Genomic DNA, 14,641 nt, shown 5'->3' with positions numbered 1-14,641 from the left:
GTTGTGCTTTAATTTTCATTTGATTTTTAAGAATTTAAAAACACCCACTGCTTTCATTAGAGTGCACGAATAAGTCTCCGAGTCTTTGTGAGGTTTCTCTTGTTACTGAGTTCCAGTTTTATTCCTAGAACTCAATATGTAAGGAGCCACTTTAATGAATTTGTTTGGGTTTGCTTTGTGACCTAGAAGGTGGCTTATTTTAGAGAAAGGTCATGGCCTTCTGAGAAAAGCGTATGTTCTCTGGGTATGTTAGGTCCACTTTATCTATGGTGTAGTTTATCTGATGTTTCTTGGTTGGGACTTAGTTTGTGCTGCCCATCTAAAGATGACTGAGGGATCGCAGAGCCATCCTGGATCTTGACGTCACTCACCTCTTATTCTCGTTAGTGTTTGTTTTAGGAAGTTAAGAAAAAAAGTCCCAAATTTGGCTTCCACGTATTCACAATTATTATGTCTTCTTGATGGATTGTTTCTGTTGTTATAATGTAGGAACATTAATGCACATTTAAGAAGCTTTGGGGAAAAAATATCACAAAACGAACCACATTTACATTCCAATGAAAAAAAAACCACTAAAAAAGCAAATATTTCAAAGTCGCAAGGAGTAGTCACGGTAACAGTAAGCGCACGGCCGCGTGATCAGCATCACTCAGGAGGTATATGCACCCCAGCTACAGTGGTTACATAAAGTGGTTACAACTGTGAACATGTGAGGCCCTGCACACACTGCTGGGTGGGAATATAAATGGAGTGAATAATCCAGAAAAACAAGGTTATAGTTTCTCAAAATGTTAAGCATAGAGTGCTCATGAGACCCCGAAATCCATGCCTGAACACATACAATGGGAACCAAAAATTCATTTTTTCTAACACACACACACACAGACACAGACACACAGACACAGACACACACACACAGACACACAGGCACAGACACACACACACACAGACACACACACACACAGACACACACACACGCACACATATACACACAGACACACACACACAGACACACACAGACACAGACACAGACACACACACACACACACAGACACACACACATGCACACATACACATACAGACACACACACACAGACACACACACACACAGACACACACGCACACAGACACACACGCACACAGACACAGACACACACACACACACACACACACACACACACACACACACATGTTCTGAATTGTCAAAAGGTGAAAACAGCCCAAATGCCCATCAACTAACAAATGGAATTTTATTTGTCCATTTTATATAAGAGGTAATAAAAGTTTATTACATCCAGTCGTCAGGACCTTGAAAGCATTGTGCTACAGGAAAGCAGCGGCATGCAGAGGCTGCATACCACGTGATTCCATTATCTGACAAGCCCGGGGTAGGCAAGTACACAGACGAAGAAAGTAGATTAACATGTCAGAAGCTGGAAAAGGAGCGGAAGCACCTGACCGTGGACAACTTCCCTCACCGGTGGAGAAGGTGCTCTGTAACCAGGCCACCGCGGAGGTTACAGAGCGTATGAACATTCCTGGATTGTCTACTTAACTTTGGGTGCAGCAGTGGACAGGTGACATTATGTCCTGCCTGTCAGGTTGTGGATGTGAACATGCCACTGTGTCACACCAGCATGTCACTCGGCTTAGCATTGCGATTACTTGTTTTTACAATGGAAAACGATACTTTAAATTCTCAATATTTCCTTAGGAAGAAGTTGGTATGTCCTAGTATGACTGGTTCATGTATCCAGCCTGTTTATTTAGTCCACAGCCTGTACTGTGCCCAAATGGCAACCCTGGGTGTTGAGAAGGAAACAAGAGAGCTTGAGGTAGGAGATTCTGTCAGACAGATCTAAAGCCAGGCCCTGGTTTTGCCATTTCCAGCCACCACTGTGGACACCATCTATTTCTTCATGCCTCGGTTTCTTCATCTGTGCGGGGACATCTGATGGCCTTAGTAGTACACAGCGGATGCCATCACTGCACAAACAGCACACAGCAGGCTAGTGAGGTCCATACTTTGCATTTGAAAATGCTGTGCAGTTTGGCTCTCACATATCCACCAAAAGCTCAGGTGCTAAAGACTAGATCTGCCCCTTCCCTGCCATGTATGTGTGTGTGGTCATGTATGTGTGCTGTGGGGCATGTGTGTAGGCTGGAGGACTTGTGGAGAGGTTTTCTCTTGTTACCTTAATGTGGATTCTTGGCACTGAACTCAGATATCCAGATTTGTGCACTAAGCCATCTTGCTGTTCCCGGAAGTGCAGCTTTTGAGAGGTGGGCTACTGAATGGTGTCAGGTCATCCTGGTCACGTCATTAAAGGGGACTGTGGGGTATCTCCCTCTCTCTCTTTTGTAACACGTTCATAAAGTTTTGCCATGTGCTGCTATTGTATATGCTGTCCACAGGCCCCCCAGACAACAGGCCTAAGCAATAAGCAATCATGGACTGAAACCTTCCAACTGTGAGTCAAAATAAATTTCATTCTCTTTAAAAGCTGATTATCTTGTCTATATGTTATTGCCATAGCTAATGCATGTATCTTCATGAATAACTATATTAAAATTATGTGTGACATAAAACAAAAGGTAGAAATTAATGTGGTTGAGATTTAAAAGTTGAGGACAGTTTAAGTCTTGGGTTTGAATGGGTTTAATCCAATGGGCTGTGTTTGGAATCCATGGCTTAGTGGGAAAACATCCCTGCAGGACCTCAGTGTTGACAATCAATTCTTGTAATCCGTTGTTGCCATTCCCTTTCATCATTTTCTGTGGCAGAGAGGACTGGGCTAGTCGAGGAAGACAGCACACGACTATCATTAACTGTCTAGCACACTTAGAGGATGCCTCACTGAAGTCCAAGGTGACACTGAGAGTTAATTAAGTTTGCTTTCAGTAGAGTTGGTGGTCTGTGGTAAGAGCCTTCCACCATGGGCACTACCGAGGCCGTGGCTGAGGAATGCTTGCCAGAGCTACTACAGTAATCTGCAGTAGTGTGAATGAAGAAGATGGCTTGATTCATTCCACAAATGCCTACTGAGATTCCTTGCCCTGTCAGGTTCTTTCACATTAGCCTTGCTTTAAACTCTATGCATTCTCATGATTTTATCTCATAAGGAAATAAACTGCCATCTGGAAGGGGTACCGAGAAGGGAGCGGCTTCTCCTGAGCTTATAGGCAGAGCGACTGGTGGCGGACAGGCAATTAACTTAGCTCTCCAAGTCAGTTTTGATTTGCAATCTTTTAAGCCATTTCAAAATCACAAGGAAGACCAAATCAAATGATTTCCATATTATTTTTTAGCATTGTGAGTTGCACATCATGGACCCCAATCCCACTCATTTCTCCCTCTCCCCATACCTGCCCTCCACCTTTGCAACCCCCTCCCCCAAACAAAGGAGAAATCTTTTCATTGTGGACGCTGTAGTGTGTCACGGTGGACCCTCCCTGGGATTCCTCTCAGATATCTTGTTATTGCCCTCTCCATAGAACTTCTGTAGTTTTAGATCTGTAGGGCTGACTCCTTCACACTCTCCAGCAGTTCACTGATGGGTAGATGTTGGGATGGGCTCGGGCCTCAGAAGTATCTGAGTTGGTTAGCCCACTGGCTCTCCCACATCCACACCACTGGGGCAAGCTCTCCTGCCTTAACCCGGGGTGGACCATCCGATGCTGCAGCCAGTGAAGGGCAGAGACAACTCCTCCACTCTCATGTCCCTGGGGCTGCCTAGGCAGGGTCCAGGGTCCATTCTCCTGAGTGTTGCAGTCAGTGAGGGACAGGGCCAGTTCTCTCACTCTCACACCCTCATGGGCAGTTCACCCGCACCCCCACTATCAGGGTCTACTCTACTTATGCTGCCCGGCCAAGGTGCAGGGACTGCTTTCCCAATTGACATAGTAGGTGAGGGTTAGGGCCAGCTCTCCTGCCTGCTGCAGGTGGTGAGGGTGGAAAGAGAGGGGAGGAGATCTCTTCCTTGTCTGTGCCACCAACAAGTCCAGTGGCAGGGCCAGCTCTCCCATGTACATATCCCTGGGGCCATCTCCTGCAACCAGGGCCAGCTCTACTGTGCTTCCTAGGCCATGTACAGGCCTTGCTCTTCTGACTGCTGTAGCTGGCTGGGGTGGGGCCAGCTCTCCTGTTCTCTTACCTCCAGGGTTCTGCTTTCTCATGGTGCCCAAGGTTAGGGGTGGGGCCAGTTCTGCACAGCCCTCAGACATCAGCATGTCACTGCATGGAAGCCTAGACTAGGGATGTTTGCCTGGCCTTTGCTGCTGCAGGGTAATGGACCCAGACAAGGTTCTGGGTAACACCAGCGGCTACTCATGTCAGGCTGTACCTCACTACCCCTGAGTCACCAGTTCGGCCTCTCTTCATTGTACACACATCCTCTGGCTTCTCTTCTTTTCCATTTCTTCATCATTTACTTGCTCCTTAGTGGCACCCGGAGGTCCCAGAGTTTCAGGTTTAGTCTCAGCAGTCCTATGCATGACCTATGCATTATGGCACCAGGCAGGGGCCATCTTGGGCATGGTCTCTCCTCATGAGCCTGTGTGGCGCTGGTCTGGTGGTCATCTTGGGCTTTCTCATCCCCAGGCCCTCCAGCATGGCCCTGCTTGGGGGTATCATCTGTCTTGGGCTCATTCCTGCCAGATGCCTATGGTCCCAGGCTGGGTTCATCTTATCTCTGGCTTTCTCCCAGTCCTGGAAGCCTGTCCGGCCTGTGCAGGTCTGGTCGTCTTGTTAGGCTACTAATCACTCAGCTATTCCTAGGTCTGGACACTGAGCAGAGACATGGCTTTTCTCCTCTCTGCCGCTCCTGACACACATGTGAGACATGGCAGCCGCACCTGCAGCCCCTCTAGGAGCATGTCCTTATTAGTTTTAAAGGAGGCCCGCAGTGTAGTCTTCACATCCAGGAGACTCCACACACAGGAGTCTAACTGATTGTCTAATTGATTCACCCGCTCACTGACAGGGTCATGTAATTCTGACTCTAAAGGGCTCAGCATAGCATGTTAGCTGGAACCTAATTTTTGCCTCCTTGCAGGAAAGGGAGAGGCTGCCCATCAGTTTGGTTAGGAATAAGGCAACAGGCTGAAGGCTGTCAGCTCAGCTGGCGCTGCCTCCTGCAAAGTTCTTTGCTTGCCACATCTTTCAGGTTGTTATTTTCATTAATTGCCTTCAGATCTTAGTTGCAAAGGCATTGAGATAGTGGTCCTCAACCTTCCTAATGCTGCAGCCCTTTAATGCAGTTCCTCATGCTGTAGTGACCCCCAACCATAACACTATTTTGTTGCTACTTCATAATTGTAATTCTGTTACTTTATGAGTAGCAATTTTATGAGTCATAATGTAAATATTTTATATGCAGGATGGTCTTAGGCAAGCTCTGTGAAAGGGTCATTCTATTTCCAAAGGGGTCACAAGCAACAGGTTAGGAACCACTGCGTTAGGAATGGCTGTTGCCCTCATGAGCCTTGTAGTTAACAAAGCGAGTAAGACTTCTGGGACGAGACAGCCATAAGGCAGCAAAGGATGAAGGACCACACAGATAGCCACACGGGGCTTTGATGTCAGCCAAGGAAAACAAACTCCAGCTAGGATAAACCATGGCACGTGAAATAACCTTTGAACCTGATGCTCTTCGCCTAGTCTCTTTTTTCAAGATTTTGGTGTGGAATAGCTTAATTGATTCAATATCTGCTTGCAAAATTTCAGAGATTCAGCCTCAATTTATAGTGTGAAGAGAAGTGGGATACAGCCCCATGACTGGATCAGACCAAGAACCTTACTTCCTGTTTCTTCCCAGATGGGAGAGGAACCCCCAAGCCCTCATGGGGGAAGACGGTGTCTAATCTTTACAATGGGTGATACTGTGGTACATTCCAATCCTCAGGCTAAACATGCAAGTCAAGGCAGAAGCATGCAGAACATGTTCTTAGGAAACCTTTAAACAGATTAGAAAGTAGCACTTGCACATTACTGTTTTAGAAATGAAACAATACTAACCCAAGGTAACGGGGATGTGGACAGCTATAATTAGCTGAAACCCTATAGTAAGAAACTGCTTCCTCTGTTCCAACCAATCTTCTGTAAAAGTCTAAAATTTCACCAAAAGATATATTATTAATAGTTCCCAAATGAATACTACCCATTTGCCTGATAATAAATGGCATTTCATACACAAAGGAAAAAACTATGCAAGCATTCATTGACTACTGACCAACAAAATGCTATGAGAGAGAACATTAGAGAGATATAGAGGTAAAACTGATCCTGGGGACAGCAGTTATAGGATAGTGACAAGAATGGGCAGTAACAGAACACAGTAGGATCTCTGAGGTGTTACTGTTTTTCTGCCTTAACTGGGATGATGGTTATATGAGTTTGCTCAGATTGTGACCATGACATATGCTTCTGGGTACCACAATGACAAAGTCACTAAAAGTTAATGTCTGGTGACTAACTCTGGCGGTTCTGTGTCAGCCTAACTGGAGAGTGAGTGGCATTCTCGCCCTTACATTTGCTCTTGTGTTTTGTGTACATAAGTAGGGTTTAGGAAGTCATTTTGGAGTCCTATATGATAGCAAGAAGAGTATGAGATGCCATTCTTCTGATCTAACTTTAATTGGCATTTTAATTTGAGGATTCACTTCCTTTCCATTGTGCTGGCAACACTGTTTAGTTCCATTTAAAGCTGCCATTTAAATTAATAACTGATGGTACACTAACATCCTGGGGCTTCTCCCCACTGGCGTGCTATGCGTCCCTGGGAGGACTTGCTCTGGGGACACAGGGCTAACGATACAAATGAGGAGCAAGAAGGAAGCCCAAGTGGGAGTGTGAAGTAGCACACGCTCAGCCACCCTGCTCATTCACAATTTATGGTGCTTCGTAGCACTTGTCTACTACACAAGGGGAAATTACAACTTAAAGACTGAGCCAGGGTAGGACCTAGAACACTCTGCTAAGGGTAGAGGGTGTGGTATTGGCTCACACAACATAAACTACAATACAGTAATTCAAAAGAACCAACGTCCCAGAGTCCCAGAGCCTAGAGAGTATTTTATGTCAATGGTAATCACAGATATATGTGTAACGAGAGCCCAGTGCCAACACCTTTCAGCACCCAGCGCTCAGGACAGCCCTGAATTCCATATACACCTATCCTCCAGAGGGACTCGGAAAGAAAGTTCTTGGGTAATTAAACTCAAATTTAATTCCTTGGGAGGAGATAAGTAATATTTAGTATGACTCATGTGCTGGTACTTTTTGGAAGGAGGGCCACAAAGCAAGCTTTAAAGGATTTTTTTATATTGATGTGCTGTGTTTGTAGAGTACAGCATAACCCATGATCTACACAGAAACACACTTTCATACGTTTCCCTTGTTCGTCAACTTGCTAATTTGCAGAAAGAATTCTGACAATTACAGCTGGATTCTTTTTATTAACCTTTCAGTGAGTGAAAACTGATTTCTAATTTTCCAGCAGCTATCTTTTGAGTTCAAGGTACTTTTTGAGCTTAACAATTAAATATTCCTCCAGTAGGAGGAATGCGGCAGTCAAGCTGAAGAGGTCTCCTATTCAAGGATACGACATCTTCAAGGTAACAGCGGCCTTGGACATGGGACAAGCAGAGCAGCCTTTAATAAATGATATTAAACCTTTCTTGTGGGAACTGAGGTATTTGAGTAACTAAGGTCACTGAGTATTATAGAAATGGAAAGAGCATAGTAAGCAATGTGTGTGAAGAGGGAACGCCTTAGTGGGGTTAACAAGAATGCTGACAAGCTGTGCACGCTTACTTTTAATAGAAGTCAAGCTGCCACATGAACTGTTATGGACTAGTTGTGGTAGACTCGAAGGTCTCTCTCTCCCTCCCTTCCTCACTTCCTCCTCTCCTCTCCTCTCCTCTCCTCCCCTCCCCTCCGCTCCCCCCCTCTCGTGTGTGTGTGTGTGTGTGTGTGTGTGTGTGTGTGTGTACACATGCTTACATAAGTGTTGGTGCCTGCACACAAATATTTTAACGTTTTTCTTTTATTTGGAAGTCTGAAACGAATGTCAAATGTCTTTCTTGATTCAATTGTTCTCTACCTTATACACTGAGGCAGGACCTCTCACTTGAACTCAGAACTTCCTGATCCAGCTACTCTAACTAATCAGCTTGCTCCAGAGATCTTTTGTCTCCTTATAAGGCTGGATTCTCAGATGGGCCCCTGCACCCACACAACATTTACACAGGTGTTGGGATTCCACACCTCCAGTGCCTATGCTTGCACGGCAAGCTCTTTACCACACTCGTCTCCTCAGGCCTGGTTTCTTCAACTTTTGAAAATCTGAAATCGCATCTCTTCCCGACAGTAGCAGGCAGTGTTCACCACCAAGCTGCCCGCTAACAGACTCCAGAGCGTCCTAATGGCTTCTACTGCTCTACAACAATGCTACCCAAATTATCATCATCCCTCTGCTTTTCCTTGTTTCCCGGAACCTCTGCTCTAGGGAACTGGCCTTACAACTAGACCAGAAACTGGATGCAATGAATCCCAAGACGCAAACCATTCTGTAGCAGCAGTAGGATTTGGGATTAACTATTCATTCTGAAGAGGGCAGAGGAGCTAGGATCAGGCTCCTCTGCTAATTCACACACGAATGCTATTTAATCCCTGGGTTCTGTAGTTTCAGCAATAAACTTGGACAAAACTTAGGTGAAGACCTTGTCTTTTTGGGGATGGGAGAGAGTAGACTTCTGATGAAACGTAAATATCAGGCTGTTCCTGAAGGCTGCTAACTGGTGGGGATGTGCAATGTGGTTCAGTGCCATGAACTATGAAACGCTGCCAGTTTTGCCACAGTTCTGCTCATCACCTGTGAGGCAACATCACCTACAGCTTAGCCCTGGGAGCAGGGCAGGCACACACAAGCTGGCAGAATGCAGAGAATCCCCATTCTTGTTTCCAAATATTTCGTAGAAGGACACATGAGTTCACTCTGTGTAGAGCTTATGGAACTATGAAACGCAAGACGCGTATGCGCTTAAGAGCAGCCGCTTACCAAACCATCGTTGGAATTGATTTTGGGAACTTTGTTAATTTGCAAAGGCTTTCACTCGCCTTTAGAATGCCAGGAATAGTGGTGTCCGTGTTACTGGGCAGTCCTTCTACAATGGCCTATTGGATTGCAGGGCAGATGTTCTGCACACTGTTTTATTTCATAGTCAGAACAATGCTATGAATAAACATTCTTCACCCCCCCCGCCCCCCCACACATCCTGGGCCTCAGATGAGGTAATTGGGGCTGAAGACATAAATAACAAGTCCAGGGGCTCAAAGGAAGAACGCCACACAACCTCTTGCAGGTCTGTCTGACCTGAGTTAGTGCTCTGGGCCGGCCGCTGTAGCCCTGGCTCCTGACTTATCTGCTTAGAAGGAAGGAAGGGCAGGTGATGGAGTGCTCTGTTTGGAGAAGCCTGCTGCCAGCTGCCTCCAGGGCGGCAGGAGGCCAATGGGCACCTGTGACGGAACTGTCAGATGGAGCCGAGTCACCTCTAAGTGAACCTGTACAACGGGGCCGGGGCAGCAAACATATGTCCGATATGTGGGGAACCTGATCTTGGAGCAGGTGCCTGGAACAAAGCAACATTGTTGTAGTTGAAGCAAGCAAGGGCTCAGAAACACATTTCTAAATTCTTTAAACAACGGGGTCTTGCTGGAAAAACAGCTGCAAATGGCACACTCCAGGGGCAAATTCAAAGAGAGACAGATGGCTTCCCTTTGAATAAAGAGTGTTATATAACTTAGAAAATGTGGAACTTTATATGAATGGAATAAGGCCTTTAAGACTTACAAATAATTTTAAAATCCATTTTTCTTTTTACTAAGCTCGGAGAGCAAAGAATTACATAGGCTTTTATTACTTTTTAATAAATATGGTGATATCTCTTTCCTGTTCTAATACTGGTCTGGGACATCCAAGGGAGACAGTGAATCTAATCCCTTTGTATGTTATGCTAAATGGTGTGAAAATTAACTAAAGAACAATACGCCTAGATTAAACAAAGCCTAAAATACATTAAAAATATTCTTCTGTAACTGAGTTTTGAGATAAAAATGGAGATCTGAAGGTTAAAGTAAAAAATAGGAGTTATGTATAATTCTTCCCCCAAGGAAAGCACCGGAAGTTGCACTCTGGCCCTTCTGTCTTTCTTGTGAAGGTGACCAGTTTTCAATGAGCCCCACCTTCTCTTGGTGCCACTACCCACATTCTCACTATGGCGACATATGCACGGCAAGTGGAGCTCCCGAGCCTGTTAGGTAAGACTATTTATTTGTTTGAAGATGCATAGAGCAACACTGCGGGTCTAAAATGGCTCATTCATAATGGCTTGAATGCAGTTGTATACACAGAGAAGTTTAATTACCAGCTATCTACGTGGCTGCAATATTACCCAAGGGCTGTGCTTCTTTCTTAATTAAAAATATTTGAGCTTCATATTAAAGAACTCTATTAAAATATGAATAAAACATTGCAAAGGAGAAGTTTACCAAGCACGCCGCAAATCAATTTCAGGAAACATTCCTAAGATGGCACCTTCTGAGTTGAGGGCTACAGACAGCTAGCTCTCTCTCTCTCTCTCTCTCTCTCTCTCTCTCTCTCTCTCTCTCTCTCTGTATCTCCTTGTGTAACAGCCTTTAATTTTTCTCTGTTATAAAGTGGCTTCAGTGGACCTCTTCCCATGACTGCAGGCGGGAGGACCTTGAGGCGATGTTGAGCTCCATAGCAGAACAACATGACTGTCCAGGTTCTCCACTTCTTAACCTAAGGCCATCCTTAATTTTGCCTGTTTCCTCTTCCACAAAATATGTTATATTAGTTCCATACCTCAAACATTTGTCTACTGCTTGCCTTCATCTTGACACTGAATGAGCAGCAAAATACCTTGTTCTGTTCCTGCCTCCTGCCTGCTGCATCCATTTTGGACAAGTCAGAGGCTTGTCCGTGATTATCTTAATGCCTTACTTAGATACTTAGGATTGTCCTTGGGATAGAGGCTGCCCTCCCTTAAAACACGAGCTCTTTCACCCCACCTTCTTCTAACCTTTTGAGGGCACTGCTCACCTTCATTCTTGAAGCCTTGTATCCGGTGTTTCTGACGCCTACAACACCCCTCCCAGGAGGTTTCTTGCACATCTGGCATCTCACGAGTTTTTGATCGTAGCTCAAATATGACCAGATCGTCACTGAAGTATCTAGCATGCTGCCTAGCTCTGCCAGTCCATTACGTTATTCATTTGTTCCTATAAAAGTTGCACAGATTCCTCTCAATAGCCCTTTGTTAATTTTCAACAGCTATGGCCCACTGAGGAGCGAAGCTGCATCTGTCCTTGTCAGTGTTTCACCTCTAGCCCTGAGCAGAATTTCTGACCTTAGGCACGCAGCAGCTGTCCTATCCAGATGAACCCCACAGCAGTGCCCTATCACCTGGAGGTGTCTATTTCAGATGTGCAGCGTAGGTGGTAGTGACGCCTGACACGCCGGCGCCCGACACGCTGGCCACCCAAATGTGTGGCTGAGAGTGCTAGCCCAGCAGTGGTAACTGCACGGCGGTGCGGGATAATTCTCAAGATTGATGTCTGGCATCAACTACATATCCTGGCTGGGGTTGTTTGTCAGTATTGGACTTCACTAGTAAGATCACACTAGGCAAATACAGAATCAACAAAATTAAGAAAAGAAAATTCCACCCATGGCAATTTATGAAGGTTATGAAGCAAGAAAAAGAAATAAAGGCAAGAAGGAGTAAAACTACCTTTTTACAATGTTGTGATCCTATATATAGAAATCTACAGACAGGCAGACAAGTTCACCAGGCAGTAAGATACAAATCAACGGTACTTGTACGTATTAGCAATGGACACATTAAAAAAGAAAATCAAGAAAACCATTCCATAAAAAAGATAAAATATTTGTGTGTTGTTGTAAAAATATAAAAAAATAAAAAAAGTATTGTGGTCTTTTACCTCGCTAGGTCCGCACCACAGTGCCCCAAGATGTCTGTTAGATATCTTGGCGGAAACACATCCCAACTCCTCGGCGGCCCAGTGTCTCCTGCCGCCGCACACTTTTTCACACTCAAATCGTCACATGAAAGAACACACAACACGATAATCTTTGACCCAGTTGGTAAGATATAATTGCCCACCTAAACATACAAAGCCCAGTACCATCCATCCCTTAGGAACATTCATAACAACCTGTAAATACACAGAGCGGAATTTTAACATCAGCCTCCATCGTCCTGCCACGGCTTTTCTCTCTCTCTCTCTCTCTCTCTCTCTCTCTCTCTCTCTCTCTCTCCTCTCTTCCTTACCATTCCAGTCTCCTCCCCTTCCTTCAAACTTCTCTCCCGCCCATCCTTCCTTCTCCTCCAATGACAGGCCTCCTTCTATCCTGTACCTGCCTCCCACCTGTATTTTACAAATTCAATGGGGAGAAGGTTCTGGTGAGGTCAACTGATTCCTGAGTACATGAGCTGTCCTTGGGGCAGTGGAATTAGCATCAACATACAGATAACTCCAGGGCAAACCACAACATTTGTGAGCAAATTTAACAAAAGAAGCTAAAACTTGCTTGTGAAAACAACAAAGCACGGCTGGATGACAAATCTGAAAGACTGAAACCAGCCAGCTGCATTGTGAGTTTGAAGGCTTAGTGTGGATGAGATGGTGGTATTCACAAAATGATCTGGGGCTCTGACGTCAGCCCCGTTAGTCAGCTCCCCGTCACGCACAGCTACGTTGGAGCTCATGAACTTAGCAGGGAAGGTTCACGCAGATGGCGAGTCTAGAAGCACTAGCTTAAGATGGGGCAGACTCACTGCTTCAGGCCTCTGGTGGGGTGCCAGACATGCGTGGCCAGGGCCGTGTGGTAGAAGAGGGTCTTTCACACGTACGGCGAGAGAAGCAAGAGATGGAAAGAAGAGAAAGATGGGACTTGCCTCTCGCAATACCGTTCGAAATCTGGTGCCCATGACAGAGGACTTCCCATAGCAGCCTACCCCCAAAGGTTCACAGCATATCCCGTTAGCCCCTCTCCGGGCAGCAGACATGCACAGAGGGGCTTGTTTTGGTAAATTTCTACCAAGATCTTGGCTGCCTTTTATAAGCCAAAGCTAAAACCCCAATCATACAGAAATGCAAGGGACTTAGCTAGCCGAGCGAGGAAAGGGTGGTGGAGTTGGAGAGGGCGCGCTTCCTGATTTCACAACTTACAGTTAGGGTGACAGAGACAATCCGGTGCTGGCAGAGAGGATATACATGTATGTTATAGATATGTCTCACATATCAGTAAACGGGGAGCAATTTCCATCTCAAAACTATGCTGGAACACGGGATTTCAAGATTAAATGATGGAGGTAGAACACCTCCCAACGCCATACGGAGTTATCAACTTAACATAGGCCACAAGAATAACTGAAGGGTCAGAATGATAAAAGTGTCAGGACAAACATTCAGTGTAAATACTAGTAGCCTTAGGTCAGGCATTGGCTTTTTAGATATATACCACCAAATGCATAGCACCAGAGGGAAAGAGTGAGCTCATCAAAGTTTAAAGGGTCCGTGCTTCAAAAGGCGCCACAAGGAAACAAAGAGGCAACCCACAGAGTGGGGGGTCCCTATTTTAAGTCGTGTATTTGATAAGCAGGTTTCACCCAAATTCTATTAGGAATTCTTACAAGTGAATAATGATAAGACAATCTAATTAAAAGCAGGCGAGGGCTTGAATAGACGTAGGTCCCACAGAGATACAGAAATGGATAATAAGCACAGAAAGCTGTTCATGTTTGTCATCATGAAAATTCAAACCTAAATCAGTGAGCTACACTTCACAGCCACGAGGATGGCTTAAATATAAGGCAGACCACAAGAAATGCTGATTAGAACACACAGCGACCAGAACCTTCAGATACAGCTTATGGGAATGGGAAACAGTAGATACTCTGGGACAGAGTTTGACAGCTCTTCCCAAGTTATGAGCGGTTTCCTATGGCTTTGAGATCCCACTTTTACATATGTATTCAAGGATCCTGAATACATGTGCCAACAGGAAAACTTGGTCGTGAAAGTTCATCGTGTCCTCATTTGTATTAGCCAAAAACAGAAGCAGTCCAAACTCCAGCTGATACACGAAGAGGAAATAAGGTATAGTCATATGAAGGATTCTGGTACAGTGTGAAGGCTATTATTGGCTGTCAACTTGACTATATCTGGAATGAACTAAAACTCAAGTACACTTGTGAGGGATTTTTTTTTAAAAAGTAAATCATTAAAGTGGCAAGACCATCTTCAGTTCAAATCCTTCGAAGTGGGAAGAATCACTTTTAATTAGGGCCACTCTGGGTGGCAGCCTAAATAAAATACATGGACAAGAGAAGCTCTTCTCTCCTTGCTTGCCCTCACTCTCAGTGGCAGGGTCATTCCTTCTTTGGCATTAGACTCAGCTTCTTTGGGATTTCAGCATATACTGATGCCATCCAGCCTTGTGAACTAAAAAGAACTGGGTTCTTGGGCTTCCCATTGCTAGATAGCTCTGTGTGTGTGTGTGTGTGTGTGTGTGTGTGTGTGTGTGTGTGTGTG

The 14,641-nt window shown here is 45.1% G+C and overlaps 1 protein-coding gene and 1 non-coding gene across 12 annotated transcripts in view; both read right to left on the bottom strand.

Annotated features, from left to right (window-relative positions):
• Nucleotides 1-14,641, bottom strand: part of Cfap20dc (CFAP20 domain containing) — a 245,665-nt gene that overhangs the window by 55,169 nt on the left and 175,855 nt on the right. The gene's annotated exons all lie outside the window — the stretch shown is intronic.
• On the bottom strand, nucleotides 4,744-4,876 carry LOC120097253 (small nucleolar RNA SNORA17). The gene has a single exon (XR_005494482.1). It is a non-coding gene; the product is annotated as a small nucleolar RNA SNORA17 (small nucleolar RNA).

The sequence above is a fragment of the Rattus norvegicus genome, chromosome 15 (genome assembly GCF_036323735.1).
Source record: "Rattus norvegicus strain BN/NHsdMcwi chromosome 15, GRCr8, whole genome shotgun sequence".
Classification (NCBI taxonomy): domain Eukaryota; kingdom Metazoa; phylum Chordata; class Mammalia; order Rodentia; family Muridae; genus Rattus; species Rattus norvegicus.
This window is presented reverse-complemented; position numbering and strand designations above follow the sequence as displayed.